The sequence below is a fragment of the Pelodiscus sinensis genome, chromosome 7 (genome assembly GCF_052426305.1).
Source record: "Pelodiscus sinensis isolate ZL-2025 chromosome 7, ASM5242630v1, whole genome shotgun sequence".
Classification (NCBI taxonomy): Eukaryota; Metazoa; Chordata; order Testudines; family Trionychidae; genus Pelodiscus; species Pelodiscus sinensis.
In genome coordinates, this window is record NC_143058.1 from 39540197 (window position 1) to 39560740 (window position 20544).

At 44.7% G+C, this 20544-nt stretch overlaps 1 protein-coding gene across 1 annotated transcript in view; it reads right to left on the reverse strand.

Annotated features, from left to right (window-relative positions):
• The window catches only part of LOC102458957 (sodium channel protein type 2 subunit alpha-like), a 164160-nt gene extending 147498 nt beyond the window's left edge, over positions 1 to 16662 (reverse strand). The window contains exon 1 of the mRNA XM_075933532.2: positions 15087 to 16662. The gene's annotated coding sequence lies outside the window, so the exon portion shown is untranslated. The remainder of the gene's footprint in view (positions 1 to 15086) is intronic.
• Positions 16663 to 20544: the final 3882 nt, after the last annotated feature.

A 20544-nucleotide genomic window follows, 5' to 3' on the forward strand; every position in this document is an offset into this window, starting at 1 on the left:
GTTCTGTTCAATATCTTCATAAATGGTTTGGATAATGGCATAGTGAGTGCACTTGCAAAGCTTCCCAGGTTGCAGTCATCTGCAAACTTTATAAGTGCTTTGGAGGATAAGATTAGAACTCAAAACGATCTTGACAAATAGTAGAAATCATCTAAAATAAACAGATATCTTCAATAAGAACAAATGCCAAAAGCTGCACTTTGGAAAGAATAAGCATTGCACAAATACAAAATGGGAAATGACCGCTTAGGAAGAAATACTACAGGAGGTAATAGTGATAATAATCTGAAGGTTATAGTGTATCCCAAACTAAACATGAGTCAACAATATAATAATGTTGCAAAAAACAAAACAAACATCATTCTTGGATTTATTAACAATAGCATTGTAAGCAAAGACACAGGAGGTATTTCTTTCACTCAACTTAGCACTGATAAGTACTCAGCTGGAGAGAGTCTATGGAACATTTTGATTCATTTAAGATTTTTACTTCATTTGAGTCTATATTTTCTTTCATTCATGTACGGTGCCACTCCCTCACCAACGCAACCTGTTCTGGCCTTCTGATATATTTTGTACCCTGGTATGAATGTGTCCCATTATTATCCTCTTTCCACCAAGTTTCTGTGATGCCTATTAAGTCAATATCCTTGTTAAATACGAGACCTTCTAGTTCACCCATCTTAGTTTTTAGACTTTTCACGCTTGTGTATAAGCACTTAAAAAAATTGTTGCTATTTAGTTCTCGGCCATTTCCTGATTTATTTGAATGGCACTCTTTTTCATTTGATTGTTTCTCATCTGATCTTACCCATATTTTATCATCTTCCATCCTCTCCTCCTTACTAGAACATAGAGAATCTGTATTAATAGACTCTCCCTTAGGAAATGTCTCTATCTGATAAACATGCTCCTTCGCACCATTGGCTTTCCCTTAGTTTAAAAACTGCTCTACAACCTTTTTAATTTTAAGTGCCAGCAATCTGGTTCCATTTTGGTTTAGGTGGAGCCCATCCTTCCTGTATGGACTCCCCCTAATCAAAACATTTCCCTGGTTCCTATTAAATCCAAACCCCTCCTCCCTACACCATCGTCTCCTCCATGCATTGAGATCTGCAGTTCTGCCTGCCTAACTAGCCCTGGACATGGAACTGGAAGCATTTCAGAGAATGCTATCATTGAGGTCCTGGATTTCAATCTCTTTCCTAGCAGCCTAAAATTGCCTCCAGGACATCTCCTACCCTTTCTTATGTCACTGGTACCTACATATAACCACAACCACCAGCTCCCCCCCAGCATTACACATAAGTCTATCTAGATGTTTCAAGAGATCTGCAACCTTCGCACCATGCAGGTAATTCACCATACAATTCACAAACTTAGCTGTCTATGTTTCTAATGAACAAATCCCACATTATTATTAGTCTTTTCCTAATAACTGGAGCTTCCTCCCCTGGAGAGGTATCCTAAGTATACAGGATATCACAACATCATCTGGAAGGAAGGTCCCAACTGTGGGATCATTTCCCTCTGCTCCAGCTGAATGTTCTCCTTCCCTGAGCCTTTTACCCTCCTCAACAGCACTGGGGCTGTCTGACCGGAGGTGCGACAGTTCTACAGTATTCTGGAAAGCCTCATCTACGTACCTCTCTGTCTGCCTTAGTTCCTCCAATTCAAGCCACCCTGGCCTCCAAAGCCCATAGTGCTCTCGGAGGGCCAGAAGCTTCATGCATCGAATGAACACATATGCCACCTGTCCATAGGGAAGGTAATTATACACACTCCACTATCCTGCAATAAACAGGATAGCCTCCACTCTGATGCAGGGCTTCTGCCTGCATTCTCTCCTGCAATTAAAAACCCTATCAATACTCTAATTATTTAAATCAGGGAGTCTGGATTTAGTTCAGTTTAAAAGAATGTTAAGTTTATCTAGCCCCCTTCAAACTCCCCGCCCCCTGATTAAGGTTAGACCAGTGAACAGAGAGTTATAGAGCGGAGTGCCAGGAGATTATTGAATAGGCACGTCGAAATTGGGAAAAGTCAAGAGGAGAGCAACAAAAATGATTAAATGTCTAAAAACATAACCTACAAGAGAAGATGGGGGAAAAGTGGATTCATTTAATCTGGAGAAGTCTGAGGAGGGACATAAGAATGTGCAAGAACATAACAGTTTGTTATAAAGAAGATGGCAATGAAATTGTTTTCCTTAACCACTGAGTAAAGGACAAGAAGCAATGGGTTTAAATTGCAGCATGGCAGATTTAGATTGGACACTAGGGTAGTTAAGCACTGGAACAAATTACGTAGGGAAGTTGTAAAATCTCCATCATTTGAGAGTTTACAGAGCTAGTTAGACAAACACCTGTTAGGGATGGTTTAGATATGTGGTCCTGCCTCAGAGCAGGGAACTGGTCTAGATTAGTGATTCCCAACTTGTGGTACTGTAGAGGGCCCACACAGAGCCTCTTGCAGCCAGCACGTCCTTCAACCTGCATTGTTTCCCGTAGCTCGGGAAGCAGCATGAGCTGAGGGACATGCCGACTGCCAGCATGCAGCCTCCCTCAGTCTCTCAAAAAAACTTTACACCATTTCTTATGGTAAGATGACAATAAAACATGAAACAGCTGTTTCTCAGGATTCAGTAGAATCCTTTGATTGAGATGAACAAGATCATCATATATGCCGAAAAACAAATAAGGAATAAGGGATCTTTTGGAAAAAGCTTTATTTTCTGAAAGATCCCTGTCTAGACTGGTGCTTTTTTCTGGCAAAGCTTCCAGCCGGAAAAAAGCAGCAGCCATGTTTATGCAAATGAAGCGGGGGGATTTAAATTCCCGCTTCATTTGCAATTGCGATGTGTCTAATTTGCATCCCTTTTACGGAAAAGGGATGCAGTCTAGACACAGCCATACATAATAGGGATGTTAGATACAAATTAATTGAATAATTGTGTAAAGGCATCAAAACTTAGCGATTACATGATTATTTGATAGTCCCCGAAGCCAGGGCTAGTAGCCAGTGCACTCCCAGCCCTGCTCCCAGGGAGGGCCTTGCTACCATGTGCTGCTACCTCTGCATCCGAGGTAGCAGCACAAGATGGCAGGAGCCTCTATTTGTACAAGTCCAACCTCCATGTGGACAGAGGCTACACCAGCATCCCACAGAGCAGCCTCTGTTCACAGTGAGCCTAGGCCCGCCATGAACAGAGGCTTCTCTGCAGCAGCAGCCCCTGTCCACAGGGTCTCCAAGCTTCCTGCAGACAGAGTGCGCATCAGCATCCCACGAAGAGGCTCCCCAGCTTCCCTCACCCCAGCCCTTCTGCCTCTAATAGAGGTAGCGGTGCGGGGGTGGGGGGTGGGCTCAGCTCCGTAGAGCCGATGTTCATGAAGAGCTGACATTTAAGCTGGCTCAGATATAGAGGCAGCAAGGGGGGAGAGAACGCGTGTAGTCAATAAGCCCAGGCTTATCAGTTAATCATGTAGTCGACTACATGTTGACATCCCTGGTACATAACTCCTCCTATGATACACGTGCCTGGACTTCACAAGTGAAATAGTCTTTTTTCCAGAAAGACTATACTGTTAAAACATGAACACAATGTATGAAAAACATAACATGCAGTAAGATCTTTAATGCATTTGTCTGCTGACCTCCCGATATTATTTTTTATTTATGCAATGGTGTTATATAGAGAACTCACTGCGCTAGGCAAACAAGAGGTTTCCTGCCCTATAAGTGCTACAGTTTTAGACAAAGGCTGCATTATTATCTGCACAGCTACAACACAATTCAAGGGCAGAATGTCAGGTAGACATTAACTGAAGACAACTATCACAAAAAAGCAAACAGCCCAAGGTAGTAAATGAAATCAAGCCCTCAAATTAACAAGGGAATATTCCCTTATGGCAAAAGGCCTTTTTTTCTCCAAGTTAAAAAATAAAGGGCTGTTTCAGACTGGGCCACCAAGATTCTCTGTACTGCACAGTTGAAATAACTCTGTGCACAAAAAATAGCATATACTAATCACCCATGCAGAAGGAATAAATAATTTACTGAAACACTAATTATGGGAGGAAAAGATAGCCCATTAGTCTAAGCTGCCTCTTCCTTTCACCTCCTTAATCCCATAGATTTCTATGCAACATGAAGTTTTGACATTTCTTTCAGGCTGTATTATTTAATATATATATATTATATATATTTCATTGTGTAGTGAGAATTGAAGGTCCATGGGATTATATAGAACAGATGCTTCCAAGTATTTTAAAACTGGGGTTCTCTTCTTAGCAGTGCTCTACAAGCTTCACTGTGTAGTAAAGTTCAGAGAGGAGACCAAACAGACACTCTTAAATGTACTGCAGAACAGCAGTAGGTGGATTATTTCTAATATCCAAGGTATTATGCCAGTGATATATCCTCATGGGCGATATAATGCTGGAGACTTGCATCTTAGAAGACCACACAGCCTTGAAAGACAACCTAATCCAATCAGGGATGTAAAATCCTGGTTAACCAATCAAAAGGGATCCAGCTGCCAGCGCTCTCCTCTACTCCTGTGTGGGGCTTCTGCTGTTGGCACTTGGGGCTGGCTGCAGCTGTCATTCCCCCTCCCCGCAATTAGGGCAGCCAGCTCCCACCCCCACCCCCGACCTCTGGGCACAGACTGGACAGCTCCTGCACACAGAATGGCTGACTCCTGTCCCTTATCCCCTTCACACAGGATGGCTGGCTCCTGATCTGGCTCCTGCTCCTGGCTGTCCCCCTACATGCACATGATGCTTACACCAGTTAACCAATTCGCATCCCTAATCCAAATGCTGGTGTGAATGCCTGTGTACCTCTGGATGCAACTGTGTGTGTGTGTGAGTAGATAAGAAGTGTGTAACTGTGCTATGGAAACTAACTGGTGATCGGCATGTCAAATTCTTCTATTTTAGACAAGCCACAGATTACATTTTAAAATGAATCTAAGGCAGTAATTAGGCTAAATGATACCTGTGTCCCACAGAGAAAGGCCAAACCAGAGACACTTTAAACCAGCAAAAGAAAAACACCTGTGAGCATTGGGGTTGCCAGGTGTCCAGTATTCAACCGGATGGCTCAGCTGAAAAGGGACGCTGAAGGCTGTCAGTACTGCCAACCTGGTTGTGAGTTCATCCTGTCAGCTGTGCAGCAAGGCTAAGGCAGGCAGAGGGGCAACCTAAGGACTCTGCATGTTGCCTCCCTCACCCTGCCCAGAAGCCTGGCCCAATGCACGCTGCAGGGGCGGTGCCTGCCAATGGGATAACATGCACAGCTTCCTGACCACATCTCTGCATGAAATGTCACTGCTTCTGGGAGCTGCCTGAGGTAAGTCTATACCCCTGCGTGCCCCCTCCTGCACTCCAACCCTCTGCTCCAGCTCTGATCCTTCTCCCACACTCCAAACCCTCAGTCCCTGCCTGGAGCACCCTCATCCTCTGGCCTCACTACAGAGCCCTCAGACACCCCTGCACCTCAGCCCAGAGCCCCCTCCTGCACCCAAACACCTCATTTCTGGCCCAACCTTGAAACCTGCACCTCCAACCCAGAACCTGTACTCCTTCCACACCTCAACCTCCTGCCTCAGCCTAGATCTCCCTCTCATACTCTAAATCTCCTGGCTCCACCCCAAACTCGTCATTTATGGCCCCACACCAGAGCCTATACCCCCAGCCAGAGCCGGAGCCCCCTCCCAAATGCCAAGCCCCTGAGCCAGCTGGGTAAAAATGAGCCAGTGAGTGGGCAAGGGGAGAGTGAGTGACAGAGGGAAGGGCGATGGAGTGAGTGAGGCAGGGCCTCGGAGAAGGGATGGGGAAAGGTTGTTTGGTTTTGTGCAAGCAGAAAATTGGCAACCCTAGCCAGCATGCCACATACCTTTCTACTCCTTTATTTTTATGCACTCATATACTTCCATATATTGCCAAGTCTCCTGCGCCTTACTTCATCTGTATGAACTCACACAAATAGCCACATTGTAGGTCAGTATTGCTAAAGCTTCAAACAAATTTGTCCTGGATGTGAAAAATTATTGTATTAACTCTCTTACAATCTGATAGGGCACAATAAGAAATAGTAGATCTTGATGCCACAGATCACAAGAAATCACTCACTGAATAGAGGTTAAAGATATGATGAGGTTATATATTTCTTATACTGCATTTCAACTCAACAGTTAGGTATACGTTTATAGTTTAATACCACTTTAAGGGAAAAAACAAAAAGCAAGCGTCAGCTTTTTACACACTCCCATACTTGGAACCAATAAACAAACCAAACAACCAAAACCAAACTACACAAACTATCTCCTGGATACTCAGCTTCTTAAAAGATAAAATAAAAATTGAAGAGCCAACAGAAACAGGATGTTTTTGTTTTTGAATGGAAACACAACAAGGATTATTACTCAGCATACAAAACTAAAAGCATAGCACTGAAAAAAGTATGAATCTTAGAAAATTAATCCCAAGATATTTTGATGGCACATTGTAAACACCCACCTCTCTCCAAAACACACGGATTCACACACTTCAGTGATTTAAAAAAAAAAATTACAAAAAGAGGGTATTGTTATTATTAACTAAGGAATGACCATTGTAGCTAATTCATCTGCCTTGAAGCACAACTTCTACACTTCTTTAATTATATATGATATGCAAGGTTAATTTCAAATAATTTCCTCCTCCAAGGCTGGGCATTCAGCACAATTCCTATCCTGACTGACTGATGGTAGGTACTTAAGGCAAAGCCTTTCGAGTACTCCTTACTCATCACTTCCATTGTCATTACAGCTGTACCAGAACCAAATAATCAATTAAAACAATGGATTGGATCATCAAACATCTAGTAGTTGAGGTTTGGATTTAAATAATTTTTAAAATGATTAATTAATAACATCCTGAACAAATAATGATTTCAGTATTGCCAACCTCATGTTCAGAAATCATGAAACTGACTTAAAAATCATTAAAATGTAATAAATGTTGGATTATTATTTCCATCAGGATGCACTTTCCTATCAATTTCATGCTTTCCTCTGAAACCATGAGGACAATAAATGTTCCTTTTACTTAAAATAAAAGCTGGCATTCTCATTCAATATCAAGTTCCAGCAGCTGGAGCTTTATGAAAAAGCTGAGAGTCACAATAAAATCGTAAGAGTTGGAAAACTGGGATTTCCTGTAGTACGGTTTGTACTAGGGATGTGAATGACTAGTCAACTATCCGATAAGCAAATGCATTTGCTTATCGGATAGTCGACAGGATGGTCGGCTAGTTGCTTGCCCTACCCCCCTTGCTGCCTCTATCATAAAGAGGTGGGAGGAGAGGTATAGGAGGGGACCAGCTGGGGTGTCTCCAGGCTGCACACAACGTTTCAAAGAGGCACCAAGATGTTGAGCCTGGGATCAGCTAGGGACTCCCCCACTGATCCCAGGCTCCGTGCACCACTACAGCTTTGAAACGCTGCGTGAAGCCTAATGCTGAACTCCCTGCAGCATTTCAAAGCAGCAGTACTGCATGAAGCCCGGGGTCAGCGAGGCCCTGACATTTTGAAACACCATGAGGAGCCTGACGCCAGGCTACCTGTGGCGTTTCAAAGCAGCAGTACCACCTGGAGCCTAGCGTCAGCAGGGGACTCCCCCCGCTGACTTCGAGCGCCACATGGCGCTTTCACCTTTGAAGTATAGCAACAGCTACACTTCAAAGGCAGAGGCGCCCTAGTGACTAATCGAATAGTCAATGCAAAATGCATTGACTATTTGATTAGTCAATTACTCGCAATTTAACATCTCTAGTTTGTACATAGCTGGATTTTCGTATTTTCTAGATCTGTGACTCAGAATGAAATTATTAGATGCATTGCTATTTAATATTTGTTTATAGTACTTATTCAGGAAGATGTGACTTTTTATAATTACCTACTTTAGGCAGTTGTCAAAGCAATTCCTTTTAAAATGTATTAAGAGACAAACACCTATTTTTACTTCTGTCTTAGTAACTGAAAAGAACAGTTACAGTATTCTGCTTTGATACACGACTGAAGTCCTTGAAAAGCATATGCTAAAAGTGGTTACAATTAGAAGGAGAGTCTAGTATTTGGTATTCTATTATTGTTTAACAGTGTGATTAAAATTATGATTAATCACAATTATTTTAATCCAATTAATTTGTTTTGAATTAATTGTGACTGACAACCTTTCTAAACATTTCTTTGTTTCTGCAACTTGAAGCGTGAAGTAATCAAGTTGACACCCAAGCTCCAACACTTCAGTTCTTTAACAATATATCTAGATATATTTCATAGACCTTTGCTATAGTTCATAAAAATAGATAAGTAGCTGCATGCAGTCTCCAAACTGAAAAATTGTGTCTCTAATAAACAGAAAGGACCAACATTTTTTGTGCTAAAATAACTATTTATTATCATTAACCATTATTATTTATGAACTTCACAAATATGATGTCTGTCTACTCAGTGTGGCAACAAACCTCTTCAGAGCATTCTTTTCAATTTCTAACAGTTACAACACCACTAGAGAGAGGGAAAGAACACTGCTTGACTACAGTGACAAAACAAAAAAGCAGTAAAGAAGGGAAGAAAATATACCTCCAGAGACTGGGTGATAAAAAGAGAGAAAAGACAAAGGATACTTCATACTCCAGACAAATGTTTCATCTTTCAAAAACATGTTATGTTAAATTATTATGTTTGGTTAATCAACAAGATCTTCTTTTACATCACAGAAATCTTTAAATAACTCCTGGCTTCTAAAACTTCACTATGTGGTGCTTGTGCTCCATCCCTGCAGATATCAACTCTTGCAACCTCATATTCAATCGCTAAGTACTACGCACTAGAGTCATAAACATTTAACCAGTAACCATTGGGTAGCCAGCACCTGGCCAGCTGGAGCAAGCCCCACCTGTGGTTTTCTGTGGAGGGGGGTAGATGTCTGCTCCAGCTGGGCCCACTGTGATGCAGGCCAGTGGCTGCTCCAGCACCCCACTGCGTGCAGTGTGGTGCGGTGGGTGGTTAACAATTTACATGAGATTTTACATCTCTACTGCACTCTGGTATGGAGTTGATCATAATGTACCAAACTGGTGGACACGCAGTTATATGCCTCTATGCACATCATCTCTGGCACCCTGTATTCAACTACACTCCCATGACTTTCAGTTCTAAGCAATATTGTCCCTCCTCATATTTGACAAGACGTTTCCACAGGCAAGTTACTGGAGAAAGTGTGCATCAACCCAAGCCTGCCACTGCACAATGACATTTTAAACTGCACATTTGCCATCATGTCACCCATATGGCCTTATCTGCCATAACAGGATGTAAGGGCAGAAACACTCAGGTGAGAGGAATGCATATCTGCCATATATCCCAATCAGTCCCTCATCGCCAATCCCACAATTTGCCCACCAAGTTTTGACCTGCCCCATTGCCAGTGGTTCCTATTGAACAGGTTCTGGACTGGGCAAGGTCTCTGCGGCAACCAGTATTGCTGGGGCCTTTATGATAGCCCTTCGTGCAGCTGCCATGCAACACAGATGACAGCACACATTGTCAATGAATGCCTGCTAACAAGATTCAGCAGTGGTCTAACTGAACTGTATCATGGAACTGAAGATGCCATTGCTTGGCTAGATGTTCATGCTAAATAAATTGACTGTGATGGATTCTTATCATATAGAAAAGCCCCAGCATTTTTCACTAAATCAACAAAAACAAAATGTCCAAAGCATTAGCTTGGGAAAAGTTGCAAGAGACTTAGGATGTGATTGCAGAGATCATCTTCAAATGTCATTATGGATGTGCTAGTCAGCTAGTGCAACTCCCATAGTAAAGATTGAATTGAGTTTTTGTACTTTAAGGCTATGTCTACACTGGCAGCTTCTTGAGCAAGAACTCTTTTGCAGAGGGTTCTTGTCCAAAAACTCTTCTAGAAGAGAGCGTCTACACTGGCATGTGCTTTTGCGCAAGAGCATCCATGCCAGTGTAGTGCCTTGCTCTCTTGAGCAAGAAAGCTCTGATGGACATTTTAACCATAGGGCTTTCTTGGGCAAGAAATTCATGTTGCCTGTCTACACTGCCTTCTTGAGCAAGAACAGTTGCACAAAAGGGCTTATTCCTGAGCGGGGGCATCATAGCTCTTGCGCAAGAAGCTCTGATTTTATACAGTAGAACGTCAGTTTACTTGCGCAAGAACATACTGCCAGTGTAGACAGGAAACAAGTTTTTGCGCAAAAGCGGCCGCTTTGGCGCAATATCGTGCCAGTGTAGACACAGCCAAAGAGTTTAGATTTCTTTGTTATGTGAAAAATACAGCTGATTCTCCCAAAAATATCACTCTGAGTCCTGAATGACTCTTCGGATATTTTTCAATTAAATTCATTACCTAGTTTAGTTAAAATTAAAGGGGTCTTTTAAGAAATTTACTATTCAGCAAAAGACTTATGTCCCAAGTCAAGCAAGAAATGATGTACACAGACCCCACAAGTCTTCCATCTTGTTAAATCTCTGAAATCTCACACAGTGCACTAGAAGAAATTATGTCATCATTAAGATGTTATTTGCAATTGTTGTTCTGCCCTGTCTGTACAACCAGATACAAGAACTCAGGTCACTTATGCAGGGTCAATATGCCATAAGCAGTAATTCTGCCAGTCATGGCCCTTATTCTATAGCTAATTTCCATGTAAATTATTTTGGCTGACATGTGTGAGGGAGAATGAGGGAGACTAAGTACTGCTGTATTAAGGGTTCTCTTTCATAGAACCATATCATCTAATTATCAGTGTTCTTTAAAGATGCCATGACTGCACACTAACTTGGTTATCAGTGTTCGAAAGGTTCCCCATAGCACTGGCTGAGTCAGCAATGAGGGCAACACAATTAGGGTAGCTGATGTAGGAGCTCAGAGAGAGACCTTAAACATCAGCCTCCCTAACATAGTCCCCTATTCTAAATACAGCCCTTTTTCCTCCTCACACCCATGAAGCTGGGATGTGCATACTGTCCACCCTCATCTCCATTATTCCCTGACACTTTGGACATGCAGCTATTTTCCTTTTCTGTGGCTCCTCTGGTGTAGGATGCTGAAGTTCAAGCAGCTCAGAAAGACAGTGAACGGGGCTGCATGGGTCCAGGAGGAGAGTGTGTGACTATAGGGAAGGGTGGTAGAAAACAGATATGTACAAGGACCTGAATGAAGAAGCGGATGTGTTAGGGCAGAGGTGGAGACTAATTTTTGATGGGGGGAAGGCACTCCAAGAATCAGGTAAGTGGACAAGGGACGCACTCTTCTAGGATATTAATGGCAGAGGTGCAGAGTCTGGGATGGAGGCTGGGTGCAGAAGGGATCCAGAGTAAGGGATGGGGGTGCAAGAGGGAATGTGCGGTCTGGGAGCGAGTTTGGGTGAAGGAAAGGGTTGTGACTTGGAGCAAGAGACTGGGAAGCAGAGTTCGGGAGGGGGTATGGGTGCAAGAGAGGATTCTAACCTGGACATCTCCACATTAGCTACTAGAAGTGGGACTCACCCTTCTTGACTGAATTAACCTCAGTATCTCTAGCCTTATTCTAGCCTGCATATTTATACCTGCCTTTGGAAATTTCCACTACATGCATCTGATGAAATGGGTCTTTGCCCACGAAAGTTTATGCTCCAATACATCTGTTAGTCTATAAAGTGCCACAGAACTCCTTGTCGCTTTTGCAGATCCAGACTAACACAGCTACCCCTCTGATATTTAAGAGCATGTTAGATAAACACCTGTCAAGGATGGTCTAGGCTAGGTGGTGCTTGGTCCTGCTGTGAGTTCAGAGGACTGGACTTGATGATCTCTTGATGCCCCTTACAATTCTAGTATTCTATTATTGTACTATCTTAATACCACGTGGTAGCTATGCCTTCATTTGGGTTGAAATGTTTTTATAACTTAAGCTAATAAAAGTATTACTAAAGCTTTGTCTCATCCTCAAGTGTGCGTGTCATCTCTACTGTAGGCATTGGGGTTCCAAACCAGATGGTGAACTTAATTCTGTTGTGCCTGATTCTGGGACTGGAACCTTTAAATCTGAGACTAACTGGAAAACCTTACAATTTAGTACAGTATAATCAATAACAAATAGTCACTCAAATCAGGCAATACCTCCTGTCCTTACAAAGGCCATTGACAACTTAAACATACTTTAAAACACAATGGCTGTGTCTAGACTAGCCAGTTTTTCCGGAAAACCAGCCGCTTTTCAGGAAAAACTTGCCAGCTGTCTACACTGGCCGCTTGAATTTCCGCAAAAGCACTGATGATATCATGTAAGATTGTCAGTGCTTTTGTGGAAATACTATGCTGCTCCCATCCAGGCAAAAGTCCTTTTGCGCAAAAGGGCCAGTGTAGACAGCTCAGCTTTGTTTGCCGCAAAAAAGCCCCGATTGCGAAAATGTCGATCGGGGCTTTTTTGCAGAAAAGCGCATCTAGATTGGCACGGATGCTTTTCCGCAAAAAGTGCTTTTGTGAAAAAGTGTCTGTGCCAATCTAGACGCTCTTTTCCGAAAATGCTTTTAACAGAAAACTTTTCCATTAAAAGCATTTCCGGAAAATCATGCCAGTCTAGAAGTAGCGAATGTTATTACAACTGTTGCTACACTACCTTAGATTATCAAAATTGAAAGGTGTTTTTTTTTTAAATCCAGTGTCCTGCTTACTACTCATGTTATTCATTTTTTGCATTTCTCTCAGCTTGTACAAATGAAAATCAATGCAGGCCATTTCACTGTCTGGTACTCCACCCTGCAATATTTCAGAGGCAAACACCACAGAGAAGTATTCAATCTTTTTAAAAGCCTTTTTGTTGTATTTTTAAGACATTCCTGGACCCAATTCTATTAGTCCTAGTTTTAGAAAAAGCTTGTTTTTACGAAAATCTAAGGTTTTTGCACAAGTTTTACCTGACAACATCCCTTTAAGGGAAAATTAATAGAAATTTTTAAAAACTGTTACAGGAAAAAAAGCAAAAGAATGTTGTTGTGAGTTTGTCCTCCTAGAGACTTAGCATGTACAGGTGCATTCCAGAGACTAGGGGTGGACAAAGATGGCTTTAAACCAGGGGTGGAGAACTTCAGGCCCGGGAGATGCAGCCCCCACCTTGCCTAGATCCCTCTGGCCCCCAAGGCTCAGGGCTCCTCCCTAGCATTGGGGAGCCTTGGTGGCACTCCCCCTCCTCCACTGCAGGGCTGGAGCTCACAAAATCTACTAGCTTGGCCCCCTCCCCAGGCTCTGGTGTGAGGGCAATGTGGGAAGTGTTTTTTTCGCTCTCAGTCAGGGGCCACATCAGTGAGGACTGGGTTTTTTCTTTTTCTTTTTCTCACTTGTGTGCAGCCCCTGGCTTATTTTTCTGTGGGTCAGCGGCACCTGAACCAAAAAAAGGCTCCCCACCCCAGCTTTAAACCATTTTTGCACCATCAGAAAAGATGGGGCCAATATGATGCCCAGAAAAACTTGGAGCAGCCTGTGCATACCCCAGGCTTCTGAGAATTTCTATATGCTGTATGCTACAGAGTTCTCTCACACCTTTTCAGCCAGGGCCTGAATGCACTGGCACAGTGGTATCTAGAATTTGAAGCAGGGTAGAACGCTTCACCAAAATTTAAACAGAAAACCAAAGATGAATACTTTTTGGGGGGAGGAATTATCCAAGTTTTGCTTTTGTCAAAAAAGGGCAAGAACATATTTTATTAGACTTTGTGACCAGAAAAGAATGTTTCAGTTTCACAACAACTTCTTTAGCTGACAGTAGATGATGCAACTTTTACTCTAGTGAGCTGGGATTGAAAAATCAGCTTCACCCTTCTTACCTGTGAAGAGTGACTGAAGAAGCAGGAAAGAAAAAAACACCTTGATAACACCCAGTGCTTGGCACCTTATATGATAAATGCATATTATTACAGTAATTCATTTAAGTACTGAGCTCTTTAACATGACCTCATGGGCATGTTATCTATAACATTTTTACTCTAATACAAGAAAGCTTTGGGTAAGATATCCCTTATAGTCCTACTTAGTTTTCTTTTTTTCTTGCATTTCCTACTCCAATTAAAACTCATATCTAATAATTGTTCCATCTCAAGTGAGATATTTTAATGGAAAGAAATGTAATATAGAAAGTTCTTAAAACTAAAAGGAAAACCCTAGTTTGGGACTTTTCTATATGAAAGAATATGCAACAAAGCATATTCCAATGGATGGCTTCTCTTAAATCAGTTGTGCTTCTGTGTTATAGATGTTCACACAATGCGTCTTGTCTACCCAATGAGGATATTATGATTGTTTGCAAAAATTAAGCATTTTTCTTATTTATGCAGAAATCATTATAAACAAACCTAGGTACGTGACTCAAACCTGTTGAATGCCACAGGATAGGACAGCAAATAAACTTTTGAGGCTGACATGGGAAGTGGACCTGGATGGAATATTAAGGATAATTTACAGGAGAGCTACTCCTGCAACTCCTTGGCAAAGAAGGTAATTGGAGACCATATCCTGTCGTCCTTCCCATCGTTGCTCAGATATTTCTCCATTACTGTTCTGTCCACGTGCCTTGAATCTTCCAGTAAACAAGGTTACTACAAAATAGCAGCCCAACGGAGCCTGATAAGGAGAGGGGAGAATTCTCCACCAACATCTCATGCAAGCCTCCAGGGTTGCAAACTATAATTTCACAGGAACTTCTAGGAAACACTTTTGAAGAGCAGACTAAGGGCATTTTAAGGGAGGGAAGTTACTCTGCTCAGGAGCTCAGAGAAACCGATGTGATACGGAGCAGAAAAAAATCTTTAAACATCCGTGTGTATGGAGAGTATCGAAATACTACGGGGATGGGCGCTACTACATCCATGACAGCGAATACTACAGCGCGCACATTGGTTGCTAACCGCAGCAGCCCCGGGCATGTTACCAACTGAGGAAGACGCGGAAGCTCACTCCCGGTACACGCTTGGGCGGCTGAGAGTTCAGCCCCGGCCACCCCCCAAACACAGCAAGAGGGGAAAGCACTTACTTGCGGCCATGCCCAGGAACTGGTCTGGTTCTGAAATGCAGGAGCCGGCTGCTGCTGTTTTCTCTCCCCTGAGCCCCCTGTTGCCGCTTCCCTCCCGCGTGTCTGCTAGCTGCCGGCTGGAACGCACAGCTGCCCGCCAGCCCCAGCCGACAGAGCGAGCCCCGGTGAATGAAAACAACCGCGCCCGTCTCGGCAGCACCAGCGGCGCCCCTCCCGCCCCACGTGAGCTGCTGCCGCGGCCCCACCCGGGGAAAGCCGAGCGCCGGTGCCCTGGGCGGGCGCGGCAAGCGCGGGGGGAGGCGGCGTGGGGCGCAGGACCCGGACCCAAGCGCCCGCCCTAAGGGTGCGGTAGCACGTTGTGCCACTGCAGCGGCGCCCTGGGCTCCGCGGGCACGTGGGGTCCGATGCAAGAGCTTGTGTCGCCGGGACGGGCTCTCCGGGCCGGGGGAGTCGGCGCGGCAGGGGCGAGGCGCTGCAGCCCCGCGGGGTGGAAAGTTGGCAAAGCAGGGGGGTTGGGGAGGGGAGATGAGGCAGGAGTCCAGGGGTCTATGTTGGGGGGGGAGGAAGAGGCGGCTGGATGGCTACAAGGAGCGCTCCGGCATCAGGGCCGCTGTGTAGCCTATCACGGGGGCAGCACCCGGACGCTGTAAGTCCAGAGTGTGCTGCGGGGGGGGGGCGCCGAGCGTGACTGGCTCTCGAGGGCTGCTGCGGGCGGAGGTAAGCGGTGTTGCAAAGGGCGCGGGGAGGCCAGGTCTCTGGCGAGCTGGTGGAAGCGCGTCTGCATGGAGCCGAGGGAGCGGTGCAGCTGCGTGGGGAGGGGGGTGGGTGTCGCCAGGGATTTTATGGGGCTACGGAGCCCGGGGGGTGATGGCAAACAAAGGCCGTTAGCGGCCCGCCCCTCCTCCCGCAGGGGGAAGGAGGCTGCAGGAGGAGATGCACTTAGCGCGCGAGGAGTCGCGATTCAGGAGCCGCCCTTGGCTGGGCGTTGGCTCCTCATGCAGCAAAGCCCGGCGGGGGGGGGGTTGTTCCAGAGCAAACGATCCGGCTTCGAGGTTAGGTTTGCTGCTCCCGCTCTGTTGGAAAGCCCGATCTGTGGGGAGGGGAGTTGCTGGGCTTTAGCGTTGGGGGGAGAGGTAGGGGGGTAGAGGGAGGAGATGTGAAAGGCAGAGGACTGGAAAGGAAGCAAACAGACAACGGAGTTCTGGCTTTGTCTCCCTCGAAGGCCGGGCATGGCAGGAGAAACTTGGTGCCAGAGACAGAGGGGCTGAACATAGAGCTTCAAGCAGAAGACGCGACTGTGTTAAAAGGCAGTGAGGGCAGCGGGAGAAAATCAGGATTCGAAACCTAGAAAAAACATAAGAGGACAAAACGGGATTTTAAACATATAGCATTTATACTCCCTTGTTGCAGGTAATGAGCTGCGTTTAGTGATTTATACAACGAAGGAAACTATTATTGCTAAAGAAAATTATGCACCTGCCCCTTGCAAGTGAATTGCAAAATGTTACTTAAAACCAACTGATTCTTTTCTCTCTCACAGCTCAGTACCTCTTCCGCCGCCCCCCACCTTTTGTAATCCCACTTATGATTGCTAATAAACATTTTCAGTCCTTAATACCCATATTCTTATTTGCATTTCCAGTTTTCAAAAGTATAAAATGTGTATTTTCCAGGTTAGTTGCTACAGTTTAGCAATTAAAGTTGCCAAACATGGTGAGAGAGTAAAAAGTGCCATTCTTAGGAACTTCTTGTCACTTTCCCTGAATACTGACAGTATCATTGTGAGCTACTTTCCACTTCAGTTTTTCAAAAAATATTAAGAGACATTTAATCATTGTGAAATTGTTTTGTTGAATGCACAGAACAAAATTTCAACCCAGTTTACAGTTACACTGAATAGAGTCCTGTATCATTAAACACACTATTAATAATAAGGATGTGAAAGTGTACCTGTGAGCCCTAAAAGTCAGCTTTTTATGCACAGCAGCTCCCACAGATCCACCTCCTCCCTGGCATGTAAGCATGTAATGGCTGATTACACATTTACCAAAATAAATACATTTTAACATCCACTTTTTCATTTCAATGTAAAAAACATATAATCATAGAACTGGAAGGGACCTCAAGAGATTATCAAGTCCATTCCCCTGCCCTCACAGCAGAACCAAGAATGGTTTATGTCATCCCTGATACATGTCTGTCTAACCTGCTTTTAAATATCTACTATGATGGAGATTCCATTACCTCCCTAAGCAATTTATTCCAGTATTTAACCACCCTAACAGTTAGGCAGTTTTTCCTAATGTCCAAACTAAACTTCCTTTGTTGCAGTTTAAGCCCATTATTTCTTGTCCTATCATCCAAGGCCAAGGAGAACAATTTTCCCCCTTTCCCCGTTACACCCTTTTTATACCTAAAAACTGCTATCATGTCTCCTTGCTGTCTTTTCTTTTCCAAACTAAACAAGCCCAATTCCTTCAGCCTAGTCTCATAACTCATGTTTTCTAGATGTTTCATCATTTTTGTCACTCTACTCTGGATCTTCTCCACATCTTTCTTGAAATGTGGTGCCCAGAACTGGACACAATACTCAAACTGAAGCCTAATCAGCGCAGAGTAGAGTGGAAGAATGGTTTCTTGTCATCTTTCTTATAACACTCTTGTTAATGCATCCTAGAATCATGTTTGCTTTTTTTGAAACTGTCACATTGTTGACTCGTATTTAACTTGTGGTCCACTATGACCTCTGGATCTCTTTCTGCAGTACTCCGTTCAAGACAGTCATTTCCCATTCTGTAGATGTGAAGCTGATTGTTCCTTTCTAAGTGGAGTACTTTGCATTTGTCCTTATTAAACTTCATCCTATTTACGTCAGACCATTTCTCTAGTTTGTTCAGCTCATTTTGAATTATCACCCTGTCCTCTAAAGCATAATAATATAAAGCATGAATATTTGGATAACGTGTAAATGGACATGCTAGTGCAAACAGAGAATAATGGTCATCTTTCCCTCTAACCTCGCAAGTCATACTGCAGCGTTTTAAAATCTCCCCTGCAGAACCATATTTATAAAGGTTCTGTGAGAGGGCTGCAGAACTGGTGGTGTTGACTTGGAGCCTCTCATAGATGCTCCAGGATCTTCAGAACCATCTGCTAATTCCACTATGAAAAACAAGTGTCCTCTCCCCACTATAGATGAGCTTTGGGAACATTCTGAAATGAGTACTGTTGCATAAAAAAGCCTCCACCTGAGCTTATTTGATTTATATACATGGATTTTCTAAAGCTACACCAAACTGTAAGGTCTAAGGTTTTAAACTGCAACTCATTGTGATCTTTGTCAAACTTTGTAATCTTTGTAACTCTCAGCCATCTTGCTTGTAACTTTCCCTAAACTGCATTCTCCCCTGGGTGAATGGAGAGAGAGTGTGAGTGTGTTTGAAGAAGGCTTGGAACAATGGAGCACATTTCAATGAGTCATCACAGTATGGGCATGCTCCTTGCTGGATAAAGGGAAGTCTGGGCATGCTCCCTGATGAAGAGGTGAATGAATCATAGGGGCCATTCAGACACACTATAAGGAGAGGGAGCACATGTGAGACTCTCTTTTTTCCCTTCCCCTGCTCCTGAGAAGCTCTTCTCCAGTGTCTCTCCTCCTGACCAGCTTCCCCAGCCATGATGAGCAGACAGACCCTCCAGGAGCCACATGCTTTGGCTCCTTCTGCAACCCATATGTCTATGTAAATGTGTGAGTGCCTGAGGGAAGAAATGAATGGGCGGCTGCTTTCTCCTCTTTAGTTTTACCTAGTGGAAATAAACCCATACTAGTGTAACCCTGGGTGGTCTCCAGTGAGAATATTATTGGGGTAACAAGTACCTCAGTTTTCCTTTCATGGATTTTTCCTTGAAAAAAAATGCAACATGGCCCTAAGAACTTAGGCTATGTCTACACTGGCGCGATCTTGCACCAGTGATATGCAAATGAGGCTAAGCATGAAATATTGCTGAGCCTCATTTGCATACCTAATGAGCCACCATTTTTGCAGAAGAGGCTCTTGCGCTAGAAGGAGCTGGCTAAACTGTCCCTTCTTGCGCAAGAAAAACCCTCTTGCACAATGCTGCTACGCTGATTATTTTCAGGAAAAACAGCATTGCGCAAGAGGGTTTTTCTTGCGCAAGAAGGGGCAGTGTAGACATCTCTTTCTAGCACAAGAGCCTGTTCTGCAAAAATGGCTGCTCATTTCGTATGCAAATGAGGCTCAGCAATATTTCACGCTTAGCCTCGTTTGCATATCTCTGGGGCAACAACCTGCCAGTGTAGACATAGCCCAACAGGGTTGCTTGTTTTTAGTGGAAGGGAATATAAACAAGATGAAGTGAGTAAGGATAAACATAGGTTGAATCTCAGGAACATTTTCCCAATAGGTTTCTTAGACATTAGAACAGTCTATATGGCATGTTGGCTAAAGCCTAATCATGGCAGGAATTTACAGCTTATCAAGAATATACTGCAGAAAACAATCCTGCATTGGTGGAGGAATGGACTAGATTACATGAGCAAGGCTTTTCCATCTCTCTTTTCTATTGGCTAGTGTAGCCGGGTTGTCCATCAGGGGTCACGGGGCGCCCCCAGTTCATGGGCCCTTGCCCCATTCGGCCCCGAACCGCCTCTGCTCCCCGCCTCTACCTCTCCGTTCCCACGGTCCACTCTTTGCGGTCGACTCCCAACGAGCTCGCTGGACCCGCTGGCCGCTTCGGTCGGAGCCCGGATCTCCGGACCGCCGTTCCCGATTGTCTGTCTGCTGACCGCCACCGACACTGGGTCGCTCCGCTCCGTCCCACTCCTCTCCGGGCTGGCCGCCCGCGTTGGTTGCCTCACCTCTGGCTCTTGGCACAGCACTGCCTCCGGCAGGGTTCTTCTCAGGTCCTGCAGAGGAGGCTGAGAGCAGAATCTCCCCGGGCCTCCCCCCATCTCCTGCCCCTCCCTCCGCCCTTTTGAATTCCCCGCTCAGCATCCTGCCGGTCCCCGCCCCTCCTTGGGCTGCCCCTGGGCTCCTAGGTCCTAGCATCCGCCGGCTATCGCCCATGCCGCCTGTGCGCCGCCAGTGCCGGTTTTCCCCGGCTCTGCAGCCTGCCCCGCCGTGTCGGACTCCCGGTGCCAGCTAACTGTCCGCGCAGGGTGCGGGGCCTCGGCTCCTAAGGCCGGGAGTGTGGGGGTGAGTCCCCCTGTCACAGCTATGAAGAGTCAGATGAAGGAAATCGGTGTGCTTTAGGTACATCATTGTATTGAGACTATTGTGGCTATACCCTTGTTGCGGGGTGATGCACTCATCCCTCCCCCTGGGGCAGCTATTGCATCCTTGGGGTTCTTGGAACCATGTCCCAACCCTGTGCGTACTGGAATTCAACTGCAGTTCTAAATTCCCACCCCTCCCACTGGAGCAATGTGGCCTAGCAG